Here is a 23,450-nt window from a genome sequence, read left to right as displayed (position 1 = left end):
GCCTTTCCTTATCCTACTAGTCATTAAAGCTCCCTTCTTCCTCAAATTATCTATTTGCTTACCTGTATAGATATTTTGTCCATAACCACTCCCTCAATTCCCAGTAGAATATAAGGTCCTTAAAGGCAGGGACAGTGTATTATGTTTGTTTTTTTCTTTTATCTTTGTATTACCAGAACCTTGCATGATGCCATGTATATGGCAGGTGTTGCTTAGTAGATGCTCAATGAATTGACTACAATTGAATCCTTATAATGCTGTAAGCCAAGTCAGCTAGTGACTATTATCATCTTCATTTTACAAATGAGGAAACAGCCTCAGAGAGGTGTAGTGGACAGGTCGATGGATTGGCAGTCAGGTGGAAAAAAATCCTGGACTCAGACTTCACCAGTGGTGTGACCTTGGATAAATTACTTGACTTCTCTGAACCTCAGTTTTCTCATCTTTTAAGTGAGAGGTTTAAGCTTCTTGGCTCTGAAGATCCTATTCCAGTTGAAATCTCTGTTCCTTCCCTTCTTCCTCCTCTCGGCTGCTTTTCAGCATTGTTTTACATGTTGTTTTCCCTCATTGGATTGTAATCTTCTTGAGGGCACGGAGTATCTTTTGCCTTTATTTGTATTCCTGGCACTTAGTACCTTGCCTCACACATAGAAATTGCTTAATACATTTGACTGATCATATGATCATGCAATAAAACAAATATTCAAAAGTGTGCTTCCTGACTCTCAATCCAGAATTCTCTGAATTGCACTACAGATTTCTTTTCTTAGGTGAATTGGAAACTTTTCCAGTGCCTGATGAATAAGAATGAATGACTAGAAGGTGCAGCATCTTGCTGTCTAATTAGGTCTTACAGTTTGAGCCTTCATCTTTTTAAACGGTCCTGCAGTGAGGCAGCCCCACTAGAGGGAAGGGGAAGTACACCCTTCTGAGAATAGATCATATCTGGGGCACAGCAGGATTCGGAAGGAGGGCTCTCTCCAGGTGAAAGAAACAAGGAAGTATCAGGAAGTGTGCTGCTATGGGATTAATTGATGCCTGATACAAATCATGATGACTCCCTTCTGTGTTAAAAAGTGGTTTTTTAGTCTAGTTCTCCTTCGATATAAATAGCTGTTCTCCAAGGATGAGAGATATCACTGTACCCATTGATCATAGACAGATCCTCCAATGACCTAAATAAGTTCCTCAAGCATCATTAGAGCAGTAGATATCTAATTTGGCCTCCACCTCAAACCTCTCTAGGCCTCCAAAGAACCCCAAGTATGACTATGTCTATCCCAGCTTTAAAAATGTTCAAGGTAGATTCAATAACATTCCTGAGTATCCATTCCACTGTTCACCCACCTGTGTTTACCGAATTTGTCTCTCTCACTATTGTTGTTTTCAAGGCAGCTAGATTGTGTAGTGGATGGAGTGCCAGACCTGGAGTCGCGCAGACTCATCTTCTTGAATTCAAATCTGGTCTCAGACACTTACTAGTCTTGTGACCCCGAGCAAATCACTTAACTCTGTTTGCCTCAGTTTCTTTATCTATAAAATGAGCTGAAGAAGGACATGACAAACCACTCCTGGATTTTCACCAAGAAAACCCCAAACTGGGTCATGAATAGTTGAACGTGACTGGAATATCCGAACAATCATTGCCTTTATGGACTTTGGATTGGATGAGAAATTCAACTGTTTTAGTGCAAATACAAAGAACTTCACAAAATATAACCTGTATCTAACTCATGAGATTTTTGTAGTGATTTTCTGACCTTTTCCATTTGGTTTCACAGTTATAGAATCTTGAACCTCAGATACCAACTGGTCCTTCTTAAACCTCACCAATAATTTACTCTGTAACTTGTTTGGCCAGTTGTGATATACGTTTTCTTGAAGATCTCTGATAAGGTGGGACCTCCTCCTGTTGCCCACGTAGCTCATTCAGATCACTGCTAAGAATACAAACAAACAAATATAGTAGTCTTGAAAGGGAGATATTTGGATTTTGGTTTTTTATCACCAGCAGCTAGCTGAATGACTGATTCAAAGTAAAAGAGTGGCAAAGATGGGACCTATTATTTCAGTGATAAAGGGAGCTCCCAGATGATGAAAGCTCCTCTACTAATTCATAGCTTCTCTGAAACTTAGTGTCTGTGGATAGTTTCCACACATGCTGAGAGGAGACATGACTTTCCCAGAAGTAAGCAGGAAGAATTATGGAAGAGTCCACAGGTGGAAGTTACACAGAGGTAGATTTTGGCTTGATGTAAGCAAAACCTCCTAAAAATTAGATATATCCAAAATGGGATGGGCCAATTTCTTCAAGAAATTCTTCAAGAAAAAGGCAAATAATACTTTTAGGGCATCTTACATATGAAGTTCTTGTTATGGTGACAGTTTGGATTACAAGGTCTATGAAATCCCTTCTAACTCTGAGACTCTGTTCTTTTGTGACTATAAACTGGTTAACCTTAAAATTTCCTTCACAAATATAAGATGGAGAAGACAGAAAAGTATAGATAGAAATTGTTCTAAAAAGGTCTAGAGGTTTTAATGGACTACAAAATGAACATGAGAGAGCAGTATATGTCAGGCAAAAAATGAATGATATCTTGAAGTGTGTCAAGAGGGATGGAAAGAAGAAAATCCTCTTGTACCCTTCCCACTTCAGAACTCATCTGGAGCTTGTGAGTTTGTTTCAGGGTTACCTGACTTAAGAAGGACATTGATAACTCGGGAGTACACAAAGGGAGTGAACTAGGATGGCAAATGTGCCTTGGGTGCATGGTGGATGAAGATCAATTGGAGGAACTGGGGATGCTTAGCTTGGAGAAGAGAAGACTAAGGGGAGCCACGACAACTATGTTGAAGTATTTGAAAGGTCCCATGGAGGACAGATCAAACATATTCTGCCTGGCCCCTCAGGTCAGAATAGGAATCACACAATCAAGGATTTTTAGCTAGAAGGCACTCTATAGGTCACCAAATCTAACCTTCTCATGTGAAGAGAGGAAGAAGAAATGTTAAGAGACAGCTAGGAATTGCTTTGCTCAGTCAGAATTCCAACCCAGGTTTTTCTTGAATCCAAGTCCAATACTCTATACATTATGCCATGCTTTAGTGGATGGAAGATAGCAAGAAGATAATTTTTGTTTGGTATCATGAAAAATTCCCCAACAATTAAAGTTTTCCAAAGGGGCAATAGGCTGCCTGGGAGGGAATGATTTCCATATTCACTTGCAGGGATTTAAATAGAGGCTGCATTCCCACTCTGGGGGATGAGGTAATTGGGTTTCCTTTCTATATGGGTTCAACTAATTATATGAGTCTATGAGATTAGCTAGAGGATAATAATACCACATAGACAGATTAAAGTTGACATGGTTTCTTGGCCAGATAATATGGAGAATGAATCATTTGATAGGGCTATTAGAGAAAATATTAGAGAAAAATCAAGAAAATCTCTTGATCAGATGTGAAACATCAGGGCATGGGAAATAAGGGGTTTCCCCATGGTCACATAGCTAGTTTGTGATATTGCCCAAGTCCACGTCTGTTTGCTCCCAACTCAGTGTTCATTCTGCTACTCATACTTTTTATCCTGGGGCCTATGAACATTAAAAAAATTGATAATAATTTCAAAATAATTACTTTCCTTAATTTGCCTATATACGTTATTCTGTGAACTTGAAAACATTTTTTTCCTGAGGTGAGAGTCATAAGGTTGACCAGACTTCCAAAGGGGTCCATGACATACAAAATGTTAAGATGCCTTTCTGCCATGTTGTTATAATGACATGTTAATGACTGCTGGGAGCTATAGTCAGTCTATGCATAGAGACTCAACCGAATTTATTTGCTAATCGATTCATTCAATGACATTCAATAAGTCTTTTTGTATTATATGGTATGTTCAAGGCTCTGTGCTAAGTGTTGGAAACATAAAACTCCAGGTTCCCTGCCCTCATTAAGCTTATATTCTAGTCTTTCTGCAATGCTAATAGTCCATCAGTTTCATACTTTTAATTGGAGGATATTACCTTAAAAGTATGAGGACTTTGAGGAAGCCTATTTTAACCTACACAACTATCCAAAGATGTAGCTTTGTAATTGGGAAGCAATTCTCTCCCTTCTTAATAAGGCACAAGTTCCTTAAAAGGGTATTTTTCTCCTATTATAGATACCTCAATCATCTAAGAAAGGAAGGAAAAGGCTCACTTATCTTTTAATGGGGCTCTGGGTGCCTTGTTATTGTCCTTGAATGTACACATTTTAATTTAAAATGTCATTGCTGAAAGGCATCTTCTAAATACAAATTTAAAAAATAATGTTTATATAATTATAATTATAATTCTCTTCCATTTCTCAGGCTTTAGAAACATATACATAGTCACACAAAACAAAGGAAAGTAAAACCAAGTTTTCCTACACTTGGCAATCTGCCTTAATGTGCTGTTTCTCTGGCAGCCTGTGTACATGGCTATAGACTATTCCATCCCTAGAGAGTGTCTGCCTGGGGATGGGGACAGTGCATTGACCCCAGGACTACTTTCTTTTGTATATACTTATGCATGTTCATAGGATTATGGACATAGAACTGGATAAGAATTTAGAGATCAGTGAGTCCAATCAACTGATTTTATAGATAAGTAAACTGAGGTACGGAGTGTTTAAGTGACTTGCTCAGCATCACAGAGCTCATAAATATCTGAAGCAACTTGGAACCCATATCTTCCTGACTAAACTCATTGGTCTATTTACTTTCCCGTATTGCTTCTCAGATCATATATATGCTCTTTGAGGGTAGGGAATCTTATGTGCATTGCATTTATTATATTTCTAGTATATAGCATAATGTCTGGCCCAAAGTAGGTGTTTAATAAATGCTTGGGGATTGATTATGGATATACAAGTTATATCCCTCCAATTAAATTTGTAAATTTCTTGAAAGAAGAGACTATTTCATTTTTGTTTTTGTAACCCAAGTCCTGAAGGGCCATGCAAGTCAAGTGAACAAACATTTAGCTAATGTTAATTAGCAGAATTTAAAAAGTGGAATGGGCAGCCTTAAGATGGTAGATTCCCCATATTGGAAGTCTTCAAGAAGAGGCCAGAAGATTATTTGTTGGGCATGTTATAATGGGAATTCTTTTCATGTATGGGCTAGATGTCTTGTCCACTGAATTTCCTTTTAGCCCTAATTCTCTCATTCTCTAATTCAGTCAAATGAACTCTGCTGGGACAAAGGTGTCTGTGAGCTATGGGGAGGAGAAGAGGAGCAGTCATAGAACCCCAGATAAAAAGTTAGGAGGAAACTTATGATTCATCTGCATCTGTAACTAACTCCTCCTTTTTCAGATGAGGGGGTTTCAGTGAAATATGTTTGGGCAAACAGACCCCAAATGGAATGTGCAGCTCTAAGAGTCTGAATGTTTAGTGTTGATTTGGACTTGGGCTGAATGTACTTTTAATGTACTTCTCCCAATATTTTAAATCATAATCTAAATAACATTTATAAATATTATTTTTATTTTACAGTTTTCGTTAATTGTACCTATGCCAATTCATTAAAAACTATAGCAAGAGACTCATCTTACAAGTTATCTTTCCTCTCCACCATTTGTCCTCTGAGCTGATTCAAGTCTCTTTGATCAATAGCTTTGTTTACACTCTAGCCCAGAACCTTTAAGTAGTTCCTGTAAGCATACAACACACACTTTACCCACTGGAGCCCTTACCATCAACAAGGGAAACAGTATTTATGTATTTCCTCTAAAAGCATGCAGTATTTTCTTTTTATGGGTCGCCTGCATATTGAGAGGAGGCGTGAATTTCTGCTTGTCAACTCAGTTCTATGGCTGGATATAAATATTGGATCATATGTTTTATACATTAAGTTCGTGGCTGAAATTTGTTGTGGGAGAAATTTAATTGGTCTCTTCATGGAAAGTAAGTGAAAAATTAAAATGTTTCTTAGGAAAATTTAAGAAAAAATTAATGTATTTGCTAATCTTGATATAAGTATCTCTGCCAATGGTATTACTCTGTATTTTACTTCAAATCTATGCATCTATAACAACATCTAATGAGAACAATGGACATTTCCATGATACCTATCACCACCAGCTGCTGTGCTTTTCACACTAACCCTGTGATATGGGCACTAGAGCCACTATTATCCCCCATTTTATAAATGAGGAAAATGAGGCTCAGAGCAACAAGGGTTACTAAGTAGATGTTTCATAAATGCTTATTCAAAATGAACCTATTTGTGTCTGAGGCAGGATCTGAATCCAGATCTTCTTAATTACAAATTTGACTATCTTTCCACTAGACCACAGCAGAAACTTAGAAGTTCCAGGTATGTGCTTATTCAGTACCAGGCACTGTACTAAGTGCTAAAGATACAAAGAAAGACACTGTCCCTGCTCTCAAGGATCTCAGTCTAATGAGGGAGACAATCTGCAAGCAATTAGGTATGAACAAGGTACAGATAGGAGAAATTAGAGGAAAACAACAGAGAGAAGTCATTGCAATTATGGAGAACTGGGAAAGGTTTCCTGTAAAAGGTGGAATTGAGCTGAGGTTGAAGGAAGTCAGGGAAGCCAGGAGGTGAGGAGGAGGTGGCAGACCATTCCAGGCATGAAGGAGAGACAGAGAGAATGCTCAGAGTAGTGCCCAGAGTCATGTCTTGTTCAAGGAACATCCAGGTGGCCAGTGTCATGGGATGGTGGAAGGTCTAAGAAGACTAGAAAGATAAGGGGAGGCATTTGATAAAAGACTTTGAAGTTTGAAGTTCAGAGGATTTTATATTTCATTTGGAGGTGAGAGAGAGCCACTGGGACTTGTTGAATATGGAAGTAACATGGTCATATCTGTGCTTTAAGAAAAGCAATTTGACAGTTGAGTGCAGGATGAATTGGCATGGGGAAAGACTTGGGGCAGGAAACCCAGCCAGCACCCTACTCCAAAAGCCAAGATGTGAGGTGATTAGGGTCTGCACAAGGGTGGTGGCAGTGTCTGAAGAGTGAAGGGAGCATGTGTGAAAGATATTATGAAAGTAATCATGCCAGGACTTGGCAACAGATTGCATATGGTGTGTGTGTGTGTGTGTGTGTGTGTGTGTGTGTGTGTGTGTGTGTGTGATAGAGTTAAGAAGTAAGCATGACACCTAATTTGTGAGCCTGGGTGACTGGGAAGATATTGTTACCTTCAATAGTAATAGGGAAGTTAGGAAAGATGGAGGAATTTGGAAGAAATATCTATCTATCTATCTATCTATCTATCTATCTATCTATCTATCTATCTATCTATATCCACACATATCTGTGTGTATATCCATATCCATTTCTGTTATGTTAACTCTCTCTCTATCTCACCTGTCTGTCTCTCAATCTCTCTGCCTCTCTATGATCTGTAATCTAGATCTAGTTATAAATTTATAGCAATATGCATATCTATATCTAGATATCTTTATAACTATAACTTTATTACCTCATATTTCTATACCCATACCCATCTGCATATATAATTATACATACATCTATGTATGTATATGTGTACATATATACATATATATATACATTCATACATACCCCATATCACTATATGTAACCTTAATCTTTTAATTATTTCTAGGTAGATATATTGATCAGTCTCTATGTTTTTCTATCCTCATATTGATAGTTTTGTATCCATTTCTATGTAGGCTTATATTTATTTCTCTGTTTATTTTTAATATTTTTTCTATGATAACTATTCACATCTTTTCCTATTTCTCTTTCTACAAATGCATATGGCTATGGACCTATCATTCTATAGATTTATAGATCTGTATATATTCGTCTATTTAGATATCTGTCTATATAGCTTCTCATAAACCTCTACCTTCAACCATTTTTGTATCTTGAATCTCATCCATGTGACTACTCTCTCTCCCAATGCAGTTTATACCTCCTCTATGTTTTCCTACACTCTGCACTTCCTATCCATGTTCTTCCTTACCACTTCCATAGAAGATCTGCTAAAGATGCTGGGATCATTTCTTAATATCTATCGATGTTAGAGGGATACCAGTACAACATTTGGGTGTTTAGGGCTCTTGTTCTTAGAGTACAACTGGCTTCATTTCATAGGCATAAATTAATTTCAGAAAGATGCATTCAGCATGCTATCACAATGATTAACTATGTATTAAGGTTCCATATTCAAGCACCTTTTGCAGACAAGGCATATGGAAACTGATATGTCTTTTCCCAGTTCTGCGCTGACTTTCTGGACAGTCAAATAATGCCTCAGCTGCTGTCCATTCTCAAACTTGCCTCCAACACTAGAGCGTCCTTATCCCAGAACATCCAACCATCTCTGTGGTCTTCTCTGCCTAGAATACCTCTCCACCAGGCCTGCTCCTTCTCCTACTCATGAGTTACTCCTGGACCCTCTATGGTATGGAAGAGCCAAAGTCAGCCAACTAGCATTGCTCTACTGTCTGTACTTCTGATTTTTCTTTGTTTAAAACTGCACCACTATGCTAGGTAAGGCATTGTCCCTCAGCCTCCTTCCCACCCCACCACAATTTCTCAGCTTTTTGGTTCCCTTTTGCCATTAGAATGTAAACTCCATGAGGGCAGGGCCTAGCTTCCCTTTGTTGCTTGTATTTGTATGTCCAACACTTACCACAGTTCTTGGCATAGAGTAAGCACTTCATAAATGATTTTTGCCTGTTTTCTGCCTGAAATCACAATATGCTTGTAAAGCATCATAGAAACTTCTGGCATGGCTCTGAATAAGAAATTATTAGGTACTATAAATTATTCTTATTTCCATTTCCTAGATGAGGAAAATCAAGATCATGGAGATTCAGTTACTTCCCTTTCATCTGTAATTAAAGTGGGACTTTTTTTACTGTTTTATATTGTTAAATTAAGTGCCTTTGATTGAGCCTTACTAGGTACAAAGCCCCAGGCCTAAACCGCTAATTACTAGGTGCTAAGCCAATGTGGGTGTGAAGCTCCCAGGGCCCTAAGGGGAGTTGCTAAGACCAGAGCCAATAGCAGGTGCCTAAATTCTGGTCGCTCAGATGATGTTGGATGATGGCTAAAGACTATATAAAAAGAGAGAACGAACTATTTGCTTGAGGCTCTGAGCCACAGGAGGACTGGGGTGTGACTCTGGGCCAGCCGTTGTTAAGAGCTCCCTGGCTTGTCAATCCAGATATTGATGGTTCCTTGGCCACTATGAATTGTGATCTGGTTTGTTTATATTCTGTATGTTTTTAACTTGTTTGTATTTGCTCTGAAGTTCAGGTTGCTGGCTTTTCCTCCTGAACTAAGTGAGTTTATATGTATATGTTGGATTAAAGTAAGGTTGTTAACCCCTCAACATTACTTTCCTTAGTAAAACAGATCAAAAGAACCTGTGCTGGCAGTGTTCTTGTTGTTGGGCTCGTGTTGGTCTTTCACCCCCACAAAAGCTGCTAGCTGAATTGTTGCAACATCACAGAACTTAGTAATCTCTCAGACCTAGGACCAAAAAAAATACCAGAGAGTTTCATGAGTTTGGTCCTTATACTTGGCTGACTCAAAATGGAGTTAGTTTTTCTTATTCTTTTTCTTCATGACTCCAGTATATGTAACCTCAATAGACTCTGTAAGGATTAGGAGTAAGGGTGAGGGGAGGAATGAGGGAACCCTTCCCACAAATATTTGTTAAGCACCTACTGTATATATGCAAAGAATGATGCTAGCTGCTAGAGATACAAAGACAAAAGTGCGCTTACTCCAAAGAATGCTCGCTGAATAGAAGCAGCTGTGGCCTTGCCTAGGACATAAGGAGTTGAGCCAGAAGGAGTCAGGTGCACAATGCCAATAGATAAAAGGATAAAATAAAAGGAGAAACTGAAGACTAAAAGTGTGAAAATAAGTTATGATGTAGCAGGGAAGGGAGAGTTCAAGGAAGGCCACTGAATCCCTATAGCTAGTCATCAAAGAACAGAGGATTGGGGCAGAAGCTACTGACTGTACCCACTTCAATTACTGAGGAACATTTTTTAAAAAGTCTGGTCTTTCCTGAACTCCCCCTCCTTCCGTCTGTCTAGTAACAGACATTCTAAAATTCTCTGTTTCTTTTATTAAAAGTTTCCTGTATCTTGGTTTCTGCCTCATATAAATAAACTAGTGGTTAGATAGAGACAAACCAAATGTAAATTGGAGAGGGAGTTAAAACCTTCCTGGAAGGTTAGAATTTTCCCAGCTGGGGGCTCTAAGCTATAGTGATTGTGTTGATCCCATTCATTCTGAAATAAACTCAAGAAAATGAGACCTGAGTATCATTATATTGCCTTTACATTAAAAGCAAGACAGCTATTGTAATGGTATAGTTGATCAAATTCCAGAGAAAAATCATATTGTGACTAGGGAGTGGTGACTAGAGGGTAAAAACTCATACTCCTCTTTAAGAAATGTCTGGGAAAGATTCAGCACTAGCCCTATGTAAGAGGTTAAAGGATTAGAGTCCCAGCTGGCTAGCTGTCCAAAATAGTACCACTGACCAGTGTTACAGATGGCATCACTGGCCCACACAGGAATTATGAAATCTTCTGTTCATCTCTTTCAAACATCAGCAGATCACAGAACTGCTCAAAAGTATTCCTTGCTTAAATCACCCTCCAGCCCTTCCTGGCCTCAGATCCCCTCTCCCTCAATTGCTTTTTCCTTATCCTTACTCTCCTCAGGCTGTTGTTCTCCATTTGTCAGCCTTACGTTGAGCATTTGGCATGGGCCAGGCTGACATATTACAAGCTTCCAGGGAGATATGAAACTTACCTTCTTAATGCTTCAATCAGCTGAAGATTTTCCTTTGCACTCAGTAAAGCTTCCCCCACGAGAGAGAGAGACTCTCATGTCTCCTTTTCTATGTTTTTAAGTGTTTGATAAAGAGGTCTGGTTATGTGTTTCTGACTCTTGGAACCCCAGAGTTGAAAATGGGCAGCTGAGCTAAATTATAGTAAGGATTACTTTTTGAAGGTACAGAATGCAAACTTAATCTGGAAACAAAATCCAGCACAATTTTGAAGTTGCTGGATTATGCCCGTACCAATGTTAGCCTTTGTCCAGTACTGAAGGCACTAAGGAGCTCACTAAACTTTGAGAAGCCCCAGTATCCCCCAGATACGGACCCTGCTTTGATGAAGGTTGAGCATGCTGTATTGGGATACAAGCCCTGGCTTAAAATTCGGACTCTGATACTTAGGATCATAGATGTGAATTGAGAAGGAACTTGAAATTATCTGGCACAAACCCTTCATTTTACATACGAGGTTGCTGCCCCGAGCAGCCCAGTCCAATTGCTGACTCCAAATTCAACCATGCACCACATTGCTCCTTATTATCTATATGACCTTTGACAAGTCACTTCTACATTTGGGGCCTCAGTATCTTTATCTGAAAAATAAAGAGGTTGGAATCAGTGATTTCTATAACCTCATCGAGACTGAAATCCTCTGATGCTAGATTAGTCTGTTGTGGAACAGGAGGAAAAAGAATAGGTCTGGATTCCCCTTAGCAGATTCATCTTCTTTGTGAGACCAAGGCATCATGCCCTTCTCTTTATGGATCATAGATTTAGAACAAGAAGATACGTCAATGGATAGCAAAACCAGATTAGGAAACTGAAGCCCCGACTTGGAGAATGACTTGTCCACAATTGCACCGGTAGTAAGCATCAGGGTGGGATTTGAACCCATATCCTGTGACTCCTCAGTCTGTGCTTGTTTCCATGTATCATTTCATCTCCCTAAAAGATTCAAAACATTCTTTCCTGGAAAGGAGAAGGGCTGCCACCATAGTTATGATATTCTGTATGTTTCATTAACCATGCACAAGAATTAGAAAGACAGACTTTTGCATATGTTGAATTCAGTGTGACTATACAAGAAATGTGAGGATGACTAATATTTTCATAATTAGAAACAGGCAAGTGTAGGCTCACACTTCCTTAAAATGGATATAGATACTGGCTCAAATGCAAAATGAAAATGGGAAATTAATGATTATTTTTATAACAATCCATTTTTCAAGTCATCCTTAATGAGAATGGATCTTCTCCAATGGACTGGGCTGTGAGTGAGCAACACTAGGCAACACTCTTCTGTTAATGCTTCCCATTATTTCCTTCAAATTGAAACAACGAACATGCTGTGGAACCCATATCTGAATTAAATATTATAATTTTGGGGAAAAGCTCTGGTAGAGTTCAGCATTTAAGGAGTCTGTACACCTTCCTCTTCTCTTCTGAAAAATGAACTGAGAAATCCCTAAAGTATTCTGAGATGGTATGGCCTTTTAGAATTTATTCAGATGAAATACTAGAAACAAATTTGGAACACTGGCATACTCAATTACAGAATCTCAGAAACATGTTAGCAAACAAATCTTGACTGCCCCCCCATTCATTCATATTAGGGAGCAAGAAAATGAAAGAAGAGATGACTGATTTTTTTGTGGGGGAGGGGACATTTCGCATTCCCTTAAAAGTCAATGAGAAAAGAAGATAGAGGTCCTTTGTAATACAAAAAAATGGAGAACTGAGGGAATATTCGTGCTTCTTAAATTGAAGGCTATGATTCTTGGAACCAGTTATAAAGGAAAGCAATACACACATATTATATACATAGACATACATACTTACATACATACATATGTACATATGTGAGTGTGCCTCCTTTGGATTTGCCCTTTTTCTCCATTCACACAGACTCTACCCTTGTTTGAAACCTCATCTTAGCTCACCTGGACTAAAGACCTAGACTATTCGTTGGTTCCCTTCTGCTGACCTCTCCTCATTTCTCTCTTTCCTCCACACAGCTGCCAAAGTGATATCCCACAAATGGGCCCATGTTACTCCTAATAGGAAATACTCAATGTCTCTCTGTCAGCACTAAGCTAGAATGGAAAATTCTCCATTTAGAATTTAAGGAGCCTGACAGTCTGGCTTTTCCCTCTCTTTAAGACTAATTTCAGTCTCTCTTCTACAAATTCTCTGTCCCAGGAAAAATGGCATGCTCTCTGTGCCCTAGATGTGACTGACCATTTCCTGCCTCCACCCTTCTGCACAGGCTGTCTCGCATGCCTAGAATGGGGTACCTTCTTCACTCTACGCCTTCAAATCTCCAACTTCCTTTAAAATTCTGGGCTACGTCCTAAGCCAAGCATGTGGTGATTTCTCTCTTGCTGATCTTTTCTTCCTTTCCCTCTTGAAATTACTCTGGGCTAATTCGATAGACTTTGCATTTCCTGCTCTGTGTGTTTGCTGTTTTCTACCAGGAAGAAGGACAAGAAGTGATTTCGATTTTGTTTTTGTATCTCTATCATCTGGCACCATTCTTTACACACAATAAATGCTTAATAAATATTTGCCAAATTGTTGTATTTAGAAGACATTGTAAAGTAGAATGAAGACATGAGGAGATATCTGGACTATGTTTTTATTAACTAAATTTGGTTTTTAAGAACTACCAATGGGCAGGACAAGGACTGGCCATAGGGAGATATGGATGGAGCATGTTATCTCTTCCCCACTCCAACTGTTGTCCAAGAATGTCATCCCAAGTGATAGCTAACATCTGATGTCATAATATTGGATGTTCGTTTCATTTTAAGTTATACCCTGTGATATAAGTCCAAGTGGTTGATAGCTAAGCATCCGTTACGTCCATATGTCAAGGATCTGTGACTTCATCAGTGTGGGTCACTGATATGAATCCACCAAGAGTAGTGATGCCCATATATAGCAATGGGTGCTATTTCAAGGTTTCCATGGCTAAAAATTGTATCATCTTAGGGACAATATGTTGATGCATCTCAATTAACATAATAAGGGGTGCTCACACAATAGACATCATATCTTTGAGCCTTAGTTTCTTCATGTGCAAGCTGAGGGGGTTGGACTTGATGGCCTCTAAGATGACTTCTAGTTCTACATTTCTCATCCTCTGATGAATGGAACTTGAAAGTTTTCATCTTGGCATGGTACTTGTCAGAACTTGGACTCCACAGGGAGAGCCTACATGAATACAAGCTTACCTCCACAGGCACCCCCATGGTCTCAAGGTGACACATGATCTGTCTGAAAATATTGTTTTGCGCCAAATAAAACAAAGTGAAAGATGTGACAAGTCATGCCAAGGTGCCAAAGATAAGGCTGTAGAATAACACTGAAGCTTCTTTAGCTTGGTAGAGGGAGGATTTTAAAATGCAACATTAATATTATCTGAGCACCCAAGAGCTATGGTTTTTCCATCCATATTGAGGATGATCTAATGATGTAATAGGCATTTAGCTGCCCCAGGAAGGATGTAGGTTTTCTGCTAGAGATCATGTGATGCTGGATCATAGGCTTGGTTCATCTATTCAAGGTTTCTATTCTGGTGATTTTGAGTGAGGAAACCTCTTTGGGGATTGTAATAGAGGTTTCCTCCTTATTACATCAGGTTAGAGAATAAAGACTTATCAGAGGAAAAGGATTAGTTTCAGGACAACGGATAAAAAATAATTTGCTTTGAGTTGGAAGTGGAGAGAAGAGGGGAAGGGAAATTATGACCATAACAGTCAGGCTTCACTTTAAAGTCTCAAAGCTCCAATCTCTATGTCAGGGGACACTGCCACAGCAAAGCAAAGCGGAAAGGAATAATAACACAGACACCGTCCAATGGAGAGCTGAGATGGCTTTGCTTGTTTCCAAGTGTACTGGATAGGTCTATGGCTAGAGAGTCTGGAGAGCTAGGTTCCCATCTTGTTCTGCCATTAACTAGCTGTGTCAGTAGATAAGCATTTATTTAGTGTGCTAAACGTTGAGCAGAGAAACCCAAATACATGGTGGCATTCCTCTCTGGGCACCACTCCAACTCTGTAGAATTTCTCTACCATGTCACTGCAATGTCTTCACTCAGGAAGTTGACTTTGCCCCTGGATTTCTCACACTGGGAATATACTCTGCACCTGTGGTCCCTGAAAGGCTGGCTCATCCTAGAACCTTCATGGTCTCCAATCATTATTCTCTGTGCTTTCTCTACCAAAATCTGGAATGGGTTCTTTCTCTCACCCCCACCTTTCAGCATCCTTTTATGGATTGTCTTCCTTCATTAGAATGAAGCTCCTTGAGTGTAGGAACTGCTATTTTTCTGATTTTGTTGTATTCCCAGCATTTAGCATAATTCCTGGCACACAGTTATTACTTGATAAATACTTGTTGACTTGACTTGGTCTGTGACCTCAAGAAGCTCACATTCTAATGCCATTGATAAAGTACTACCATGGCCAAATAACCTAACCTGTCCCAGATATAGTTTCCTCATTGAAAAAATGTAGAATCATTATATTCTTTCTAAATTTTCTCTGAGGTCTACAATTTGAGATTCTGTGACTGGGTAGGAAAAATGCAATACATGAAAGGTAGCATGGCATATTGGATGGAAAATTAATCACAGAGTCAGAGAAATCTGGGTTCAAGTTTTGCCTTTGATATGTAGTTGTCACAAGATCCTGGGCTTGTACCCTAAACATCATGATGTTCCAGGCTGTTGTCTATGTGTATCAATCAACCTAAGTGTATCGATAGTATTATTCTTTGGTAGAAGTGGAGAGAGTTCCTCTCCTGGTAATTCTCTATATAGATTAAATCACATATCAAATAGTGTGACATATTGTTTTGAAACCAGGGTGGCTAAAATGACTCTTGCTGTGTTCTATTCAGTACATAGAAAATATAAAAGTGAAACCCACACATACATACAAACACACATATGTGTATGTATGTATGTGTATACAGGTATGTATATGTATATACATAGTGTGTACATATGTATATACCTAATACACACACACACATATATGTATAGACATATATATGTATACGTGAAGAAATGCAGTTCTGTCTTCTCTACTGGTTACTATATCTATGAGAGTGCATGTAATATGGTGGAGTAGGAAGTAATCTGGATTAAGGGCTTAAGGACACACAATTAAATATCTCTATGCTACTTACTACCTTACAAACTTGTTCCTTCCATTTTGGGGACCTCAGTTTCATATTCTGTAAAGTAACTGGGGAGAATAAGATGGCCTCTAAAGTACCTTTTAATTGTACCTTGTAATTGTTGGTCAATATACCAGTGCACACATAATATTGGGAGCATTTTATCCCTGATTTTCTCCTCTAATGGATCCCAGGGCCATGGAGTTCTACCCCCTGGAATCTATGAGGCTGTGCCACTGGAGGGCAAGGTCTGACAGATCCTAACAATCTAGAAAGACTTGTGTATGGACCCAGAAACAGAACTTCTGCCTGTTGTATGAAGTCCAGCATGGCCAGGGAAGTTTAGAGAAGTTCATGACCCCCAGCTCAATCTTTCAGTTTTGATATGAGGAAACTGAGACAGAGAAGGGATATTACTTGTCCAAGTCCATAAAGGTAACAAAGAGCAGTCTGTATTGGAACTTGCATCTTCTGACACCAAAACCAGTGTTCTTTGGGAAATAGCTGCCCAAGAAAAGTGGATGACCCTCCCACTTAGGGATGGTGATTCTCTTCAGGAGTGGAGAGCTTGCACAGAGGAGCTGGACATCATCAGACTTCCCTGAGTGCTGTGTGAATAGGCAGTACTTGTTTGTTAATGTTTGGAGACATTCTTTAGAACAGCTCAAGACTGGTTCGAGTCCATTTCTGCTCTGTCTTCTTGTTTACTCTCTACACAAGTGGTATAAATAGCATAGACAGCTACACTCTTCAGGACCAAGACAGCATTGGGTGGATCTAAGGGACATGTCAGATATGGAACTTGCCCATTGAGGAGTCTGATGGCAGGAACAGAGAAGGTGCTCAGGATGAATCACTTTTCTGAAAAGGTTGCCTTGATACAAGAATTTTTCTGTGACCAGAAACAATGGCAAATGCTAGCAGTTTGTGGAACAGCTTGTGGGCCTGTGGTATAAGCAGTGTTTTTAGAAACTCTGTCTCCATTAATATTCTTCACAGTTCTGTAAGAACATCTGTGTATGTGATGGGAGCTGGGAAATGCAGGTGTGTGCAAGAAACCTCTGGAGGGCTAAGAGGATGAAAAGTTGAGTTTGATGTGGCATTGGCAGCCAGGATGGGGGCCAAACCTCATGACTGGTGGGGTGTTCTTAAGAAGCATAAACATGTTGGGGACAGAATTAAAATCAAAATCAGTAATGTAGAAATATTATGGGCCTTGGCAGACCATGTGAGCTGAGTTTCTATGTTTTGTGGCTCAGAGATATAGAATCAATCAATTAACCATTTGATATCAATCATGTATTTATTACTTTGTCTCAGACTTTGTACTATCATCTCAGTTTTAGATAAGGATAAGAATCCTTAAGAGCATCCTTAAAGGCATCTAAGTGACATAGTAGATAGAATGCTAGGCCTGGAAGCAGGAAGACTCATCTTAATGAGTTCAAGTCTGGCTTCAGACACTTACTAGCTGTGTGACCCTGGGCATGTCACTTAACTATGTTTGCCTTAGTTTTTTCATCTATAAAATGAGCTGAAGGGGCAAATGGCAAACCAATCTAGCATCTTTGCCAAGAAAACCCCAAATGGGGTTACAAAGAGTCAGACTGAAAGAAGGATCCTTAGCCGTCTTAAGAGGCAATGTAGTTAGGCAACTTGACTCTGGAAGAACTGCTATAAATCCTGCCTCACATATTTACAAGCTGTATGACACTGGGCTAGTGATTTCATCATTCTATGCCTTCGTTTCTTCATTGATACAATCAGGAAGTGGGACTTGATTGCTTCTAAGGTCACTTCTAGTTCTAAGACTGTGATCCAATGGATAGTATACCAGACTTGGAGTCAGTAAAAGCCAGGATCAGCTCTCACCTCTACCCTTTACTATGTGCTTGTGGATGAGTCACTTCACTTTTCTCTCTGACCCCCACTCCCATTTATAAAATGGGGACAGTGGTAATACCCACCTTCCAGGGATGTTGGGAAGAGCCAACGAGATTATGCTTATGTAGCACTTTGCAAAACTTCGAGTACTATACAAAAGTGAATTATTATCATTGTTATCATTATTATCCTGGTGGTGGTGATTATTAATTGCACATAATGGGTTAAATAGTATAAGTCACAACTTTACATGACCTAAACCACCCCAGTCATCACTCATGGTAACTCAGTGTATTAACTTCTAACGTTTGCTAAGAAGTAGACACAATCAGCTTTTCTCTCATAGAATCTCAGTGTTGGAAGGCTTTCAGAGAATATCTCGTCCTGACCATATGTAAATAGAAATCTCTTCTGCCACATCCCCCCAACAAGGGGTTACCCAGTCTTTCTTTGATGACCTCTAAGGTAGAGGAACCTAGCACTTCTTAACTTGATTAACCTCCGGGCAGCCCTAATGGTAAGAAGCTTTCCTTACCTCAAGCCACAATGTTGAACCATCTACAGAGTACTTCTAGCTCTGTTCTATGGAGCTAAGCAAAATAAATCTAAAACTCCTTCTACACAAAAGCCTTTCACATAGTTGAATACAGCAATCAGGTTTTTGCCTTCATGCCCTTTCCTCTCCACCATCTCTTCTCCATCTAAACACTCCCCCTCCCCATTCCTTCCATTGATGCATGGTCTTGAAGTACTTCACCATCCTGATTGTCCTTTGCAGGATATTCTATAGCTTATTAATGTCCTTCTGAAAATGTAGCACCCTGGATAGAACCCAATACCCTATATGTGCTCAGAAAAAGGCAGAATACAGTAGGACTCTCATTGTCCCAGTCCCTTTGCCTCTCTTAGTGAAGTGAATTATTTTATTCTATTTTGTTAGCCATTATACAACTGTCAAATCCTATAGCCCTAATCCTGGGTGCCATCCCTCTCTTAAGGCAGCTTCTTATTCCATTATGTATTTTTGACAACCACATAAAACTGTTGACATGTATTAAGGTTGAAAACCACTAAAACTCCAAGCTGTTTTCCCCAGGAAAACCACTGTATGAGCACACCTCCCCACCCTGGATGCATCAAGCTGATTCAAAGGATCGATTTTACACTTTACATTGAGGTGTATGCATGAATAATTGCCCAACTGCATTTTCTCCTCTTTGGTTTGTCTAGTGTTTTGGCTTGTCAAGGCTTTGTTGGATCCTGACTCTCTTGTTGCCTATCACTCCTATCTCTGTGATTCCTGAACTGTCCATAGGTGCCAATATCAGGGATAAAATTCTGGGTAAGTCCTTTCCCATGGTAGCAAAGAACAGGAAACTAAGGAAAGGGCACTACTCATCAGTTGGGGAATAGATGAACAAATTGTGGTAAAGGAGTGAAATGGAATACTCTTGGGTTGCTTCAAACATGATGTAAGCAATGGTTTCCTAGATAAACTAGGAAGGCATTTATGAACTGATTCAGAATGAAGATACCAGAATAGGGAGAGCAATTTGCAAAGTAATGGCAACATTGTGAAGAAAAACAACTTTGAAGGACTTAAGGTCAACACAATAGCCAGCCATAATTCCAGAGTACTGACAATAGTACATGCTACCCATCTCCAGGCAGAGAAGAGATGGACTCAGGGTCCAGAAGGAGACATCTTTTTTTCTGACATGGCCTTTGCGAATTAGTTTTTATTGACTATGCATATTTGCTACGCTTATTTTCCAGTGGTGGGATTAAGTAAGAGAGAGAAAATAACATTGTATTAATTTTAAAAATAAAATGAAAAGCCACTTTTCATCAGAAAAAAAAAAGAAATGCAAGCCTAAGCAGGCCATATGATTGACCCACCAGGGCAACATTGCATGACAGTTTTCTTGATATTCGTCTAGTGTATACGAACAGTAATTAAAACTGAAAAAAACACCTAAAAAGACAAAGACTATATCATGATTGTGTTGCACTATTTGCAATAAAAAGGGTGTGATAGAATACATAGGAAATCTGACATCAAATAATTGACATGATTCTTCCTATTTTTCTCATTCAAATGGAATAGTGAAACCAGCCAACATAATGAGATGTTGATTTTTTTAGAATTTCATCATTTTATTAGTACAGCCCCGGAATAGTCAAGTCTTGTAATTCACATTAGGTGTGAATATGAGTGGCCATGCAAAAAGAAAAGGAAAGGAAAAAACATAAAAATGAGCAGAATAGTAAATATTCAGATAATAAGCTAGTTTAAGAAGGAATATTCTAACTTCCATTTCTATCTAATGTGTTCAGTGAGGATTCATGCCTGACTTCTAAGATCATTTGTTAGAATAGATTTTCAATAGAGATTTAGGATGCATCCTTAATGTTCATCTGCATTAAGTGTATGACAGAGAATGGAGGGGGAATACAACAGCTAGAGTGGAAAAATGCAAGTAAAAATCTGACTGATAAATTTGGGAGAAATAAATCTCATAGCTCATCTGGGGGCCTATGCACTGGGACTACAGTTAAACTAAGTCATGTGAATTAAAAGTATAATTCTTAGTTGGCTTCTATTTTCTGAGTTCATTATAATAGCAATCATTGCTTCCTTCTCAGGTTACACTTCCTCCCCCAACCAGAACACTCTTATATGACACTGAGGAGCAGCCTCATTTTACAGAAAAGGAAACAGAAACAAAGAAAGGTATAGGCCTCCTCTAAAGGAGGGGGACCATTGTATAATTCAGAGAGCATTGGACTGGAGGCTAGAAGATCTGATCTGGTCAAGAATCTTGGCTCTGTAGTTCATTCATTTACTGTGTGACCTGAGACAAATCTTTTGACCTCTTTAGGACCTACTTTTCTTACCTATGTAATGAATATAGGGACACTTCTACCATCTATCAATCTGAGTTGTTGGAAAGATTCAATGAGATATGACTGTGCATGAATGTTGGTTAATTTCCACAGAAGATCCATTGATTACACATTTTAAAACTTCATAGGAGAAGAGTGAATGTTTATAACCTCATCTCTTCCTTGAAAAATATAAATTTAAAATAACCTGAAGGTCAAGGATAGGAAGACACTGAGAAAATAAGAAACGTGATCTCCAGACATACAGAATCTGCTTGTGATTTCCTTTTGGACAATGATGAGAATCCATCCACCAGTCATATTTTAATGTAAATTGGAGTGGGCAAAAATGATTTATGCCTTTGACTTCAAGTCCTAGATTTCTAGTAGAGTACCTAGATCCCCTACCCCTTTTTTCCTCTATACTCAATTTTATTATCAGAGGGAGAAACTTACTCCAGTCAATGTGGATCAGCAACTTCTTTATACACAATAGTCTTAGAGGGCAGCCTGGGCCACTGATGAGGGAAGTGACTTTCCCAGCCTAAAACAGCTCAGAAGTGGCAGAGGTGGGGCTTGAACTCATATCATCTTCACTTCCAGGATGTCTCTTTACCATAAATATGTATGTAGACATGTATGTATGTATGTATATGTACATCTATGTATAGTGTGTCTATATTACATGTATATTGTACAGGCATACATGTGTAGACATATACATATGTACGTGTGTGTGTTTATGGCTTCCTGGTACATAACAGGTACTTTAGATTAAATTGAACTTAACTGGTTTCAATGGCTAAGCAATCCATTGGAGAGTCCTTTGTCCCTTAAGTAGATGCAATATTTTTGGAGATGCACAATAATGAGTAGGTTCCAAAGGTTAATACTCCATTGGTAGGGCTCTCAAGCAGACTCATTCAATCTCAGGATGGGTCACAATGGCCCCTTAACTGATTTATCTTCTATGGGTATGACTAAGAGAAGGACTGTCATTTCAGGTCCAACATCAAGAGTGAGATTGGAGACTTACAATGGATTCTCATTGGCCAGCCAGCCTTCTGCATTCCAAGGCATCTGGAATACTTCAAGTCCCATGCAATGTCACTGAGAGGCCTTGGCTCTGGCCCCATTATTTCCATGTTAGCACAAGCCCTGGAAGATGCTATCATTAGGCACCTGATTAAATATTAGACCACTTTTCTCCTATCGGCAGCAACTGTATGTGGAGATTAGGCAATTTATAAAAGCTGAGTCAGAGACCAAACGAATTAGCTACATGAAATGCCCTGAGAGAAAATATTAATGTCAAATCTTTGGATTCCCCAACACTGCCAGAGAAAGGGGAAAAAAGGCACAAACAACCTGTGCATCTTTTAGCAAATTTTGAATAAATATCACACTTTTCAATGACAAAGCTGAGGCTAATTGATAAATTATATCATTAGGCCTAATTTAATAGGAATGTTCCACGTAAAACACTCCATTGGCTGCTGTAACCCTTGAAAAGGTAGTCTCAATTCAAACTCTCTCTCTCTCTCTCTCTCTCTCTCTCTCTCTCTCTCTCTCTCTCTCTCTCTCTCTCTTTCTCTCTTCTCCTCCTCCTCCTCCTCCTCCTCCTCATTTACTCTGTTTCAAGGGCCACCTTGCAAGGGAGATGGTTACCTGGCAAACCATAAACTATTATGGGCAGAGGTTCTCTCAATTACAAAGTTGCTGGCTCCCTTTAGAATGAATGAAGCATAAACTGTACTGATTTCTCTGTGGAGATGGCATGATGCAGTGCATCACTAATTGGTTCTGAAGCAATAGGGGCTGGGATTCAGATCCTAACCCTGACACTCTCCCCTTGTGTGACCTTATGGAAGTTATTGAACCTCTCCAGGCTTTGGTTTCATCTTGTGAAAAGCAAAAAGTTGTCCCAGATAGCCTCTGAGCCAGCTCTAAAATTATGAACTTGTCATGACGTGTTTATTTTCCCTGTGTGAAATTGAGTCTCTTTATGGGGAGAGGTTGTTTTGGCTTGTATCCCCATGCTTAGAACATTGTAGGCATTTCAAAAGATCATAGACCTAGAGCTTGCCTAGACTACATAAACCATCTAGTCCACCTTGCTCATTTTACAGAGGAGGAAACTGATGTCTGGAGAGTTTGCAATTTATCCAAGGTGATGAAGGCAATACATATCAATGATGGCATTTGAAGCCAAGTTCTCTGTCTCAGTCAAGTTTTCTCTCACTGTGCCACTCCACCTTCTCCACATGCTGCTTGTATGAATGAAAGAATTTTTACAGTATGATAGGAAATGATTTCATTTTGCTTCAGAAGGAGGGCAGTACTCACTTCCTTCAGCCCTTTTTAGCACACTCAACCTGACTTCCCTCAAAATAAACAGTTTTGTGGATGGAAAGTGTTTGAGATTTCAGATTGGTAATAGGGGTTTCATCTAATCGAAATTAAACTCAGGATTAAGGATCAATAAGAATCTTTGTTTGTCTCCTTCATATGTTTCAGCTGATTCTTCCTCTTATTCGTCATTCAGCAGGAAGCTTTGTAATCGGGGACTTGCCATACATGACTGCTTGGAAAATGGACCAGATATGTCTTTATCAATAGGTTGGTGGGAAAAAAAATAAGGTGGTGATTGATTCTGCACT

General features: G+C 39.1%; 1 protein-coding gene across 1 annotated transcript in view; it reads right to left on the bottom strand.

The window, feature by feature from the left end:
- Positions 1 to 23,450, bottom strand: part of LOC118828876 (cGMP-dependent protein kinase 1-like) — a 1,065,678-nt gene that overhangs the window by 207,650 nt on the left and 834,578 nt on the right. The window lies entirely within an intron of this gene.

The sequence above is a fragment of the Trichosurus vulpecula genome, chromosome 8 (assembly GCF_011100635.1).
Source record: "Trichosurus vulpecula isolate mTriVul1 chromosome 8, mTriVul1.pri, whole genome shotgun sequence".
Classification (NCBI taxonomy): domain Eukaryota; kingdom Metazoa; phylum Chordata; class Mammalia; order Diprotodontia; family Phalangeridae; genus Trichosurus; species Trichosurus vulpecula.
The sequence above is the reverse complement of the archived record's forward strand: the minus strand, read 5'-3'. Positions and strand labels throughout refer to the sequence as shown.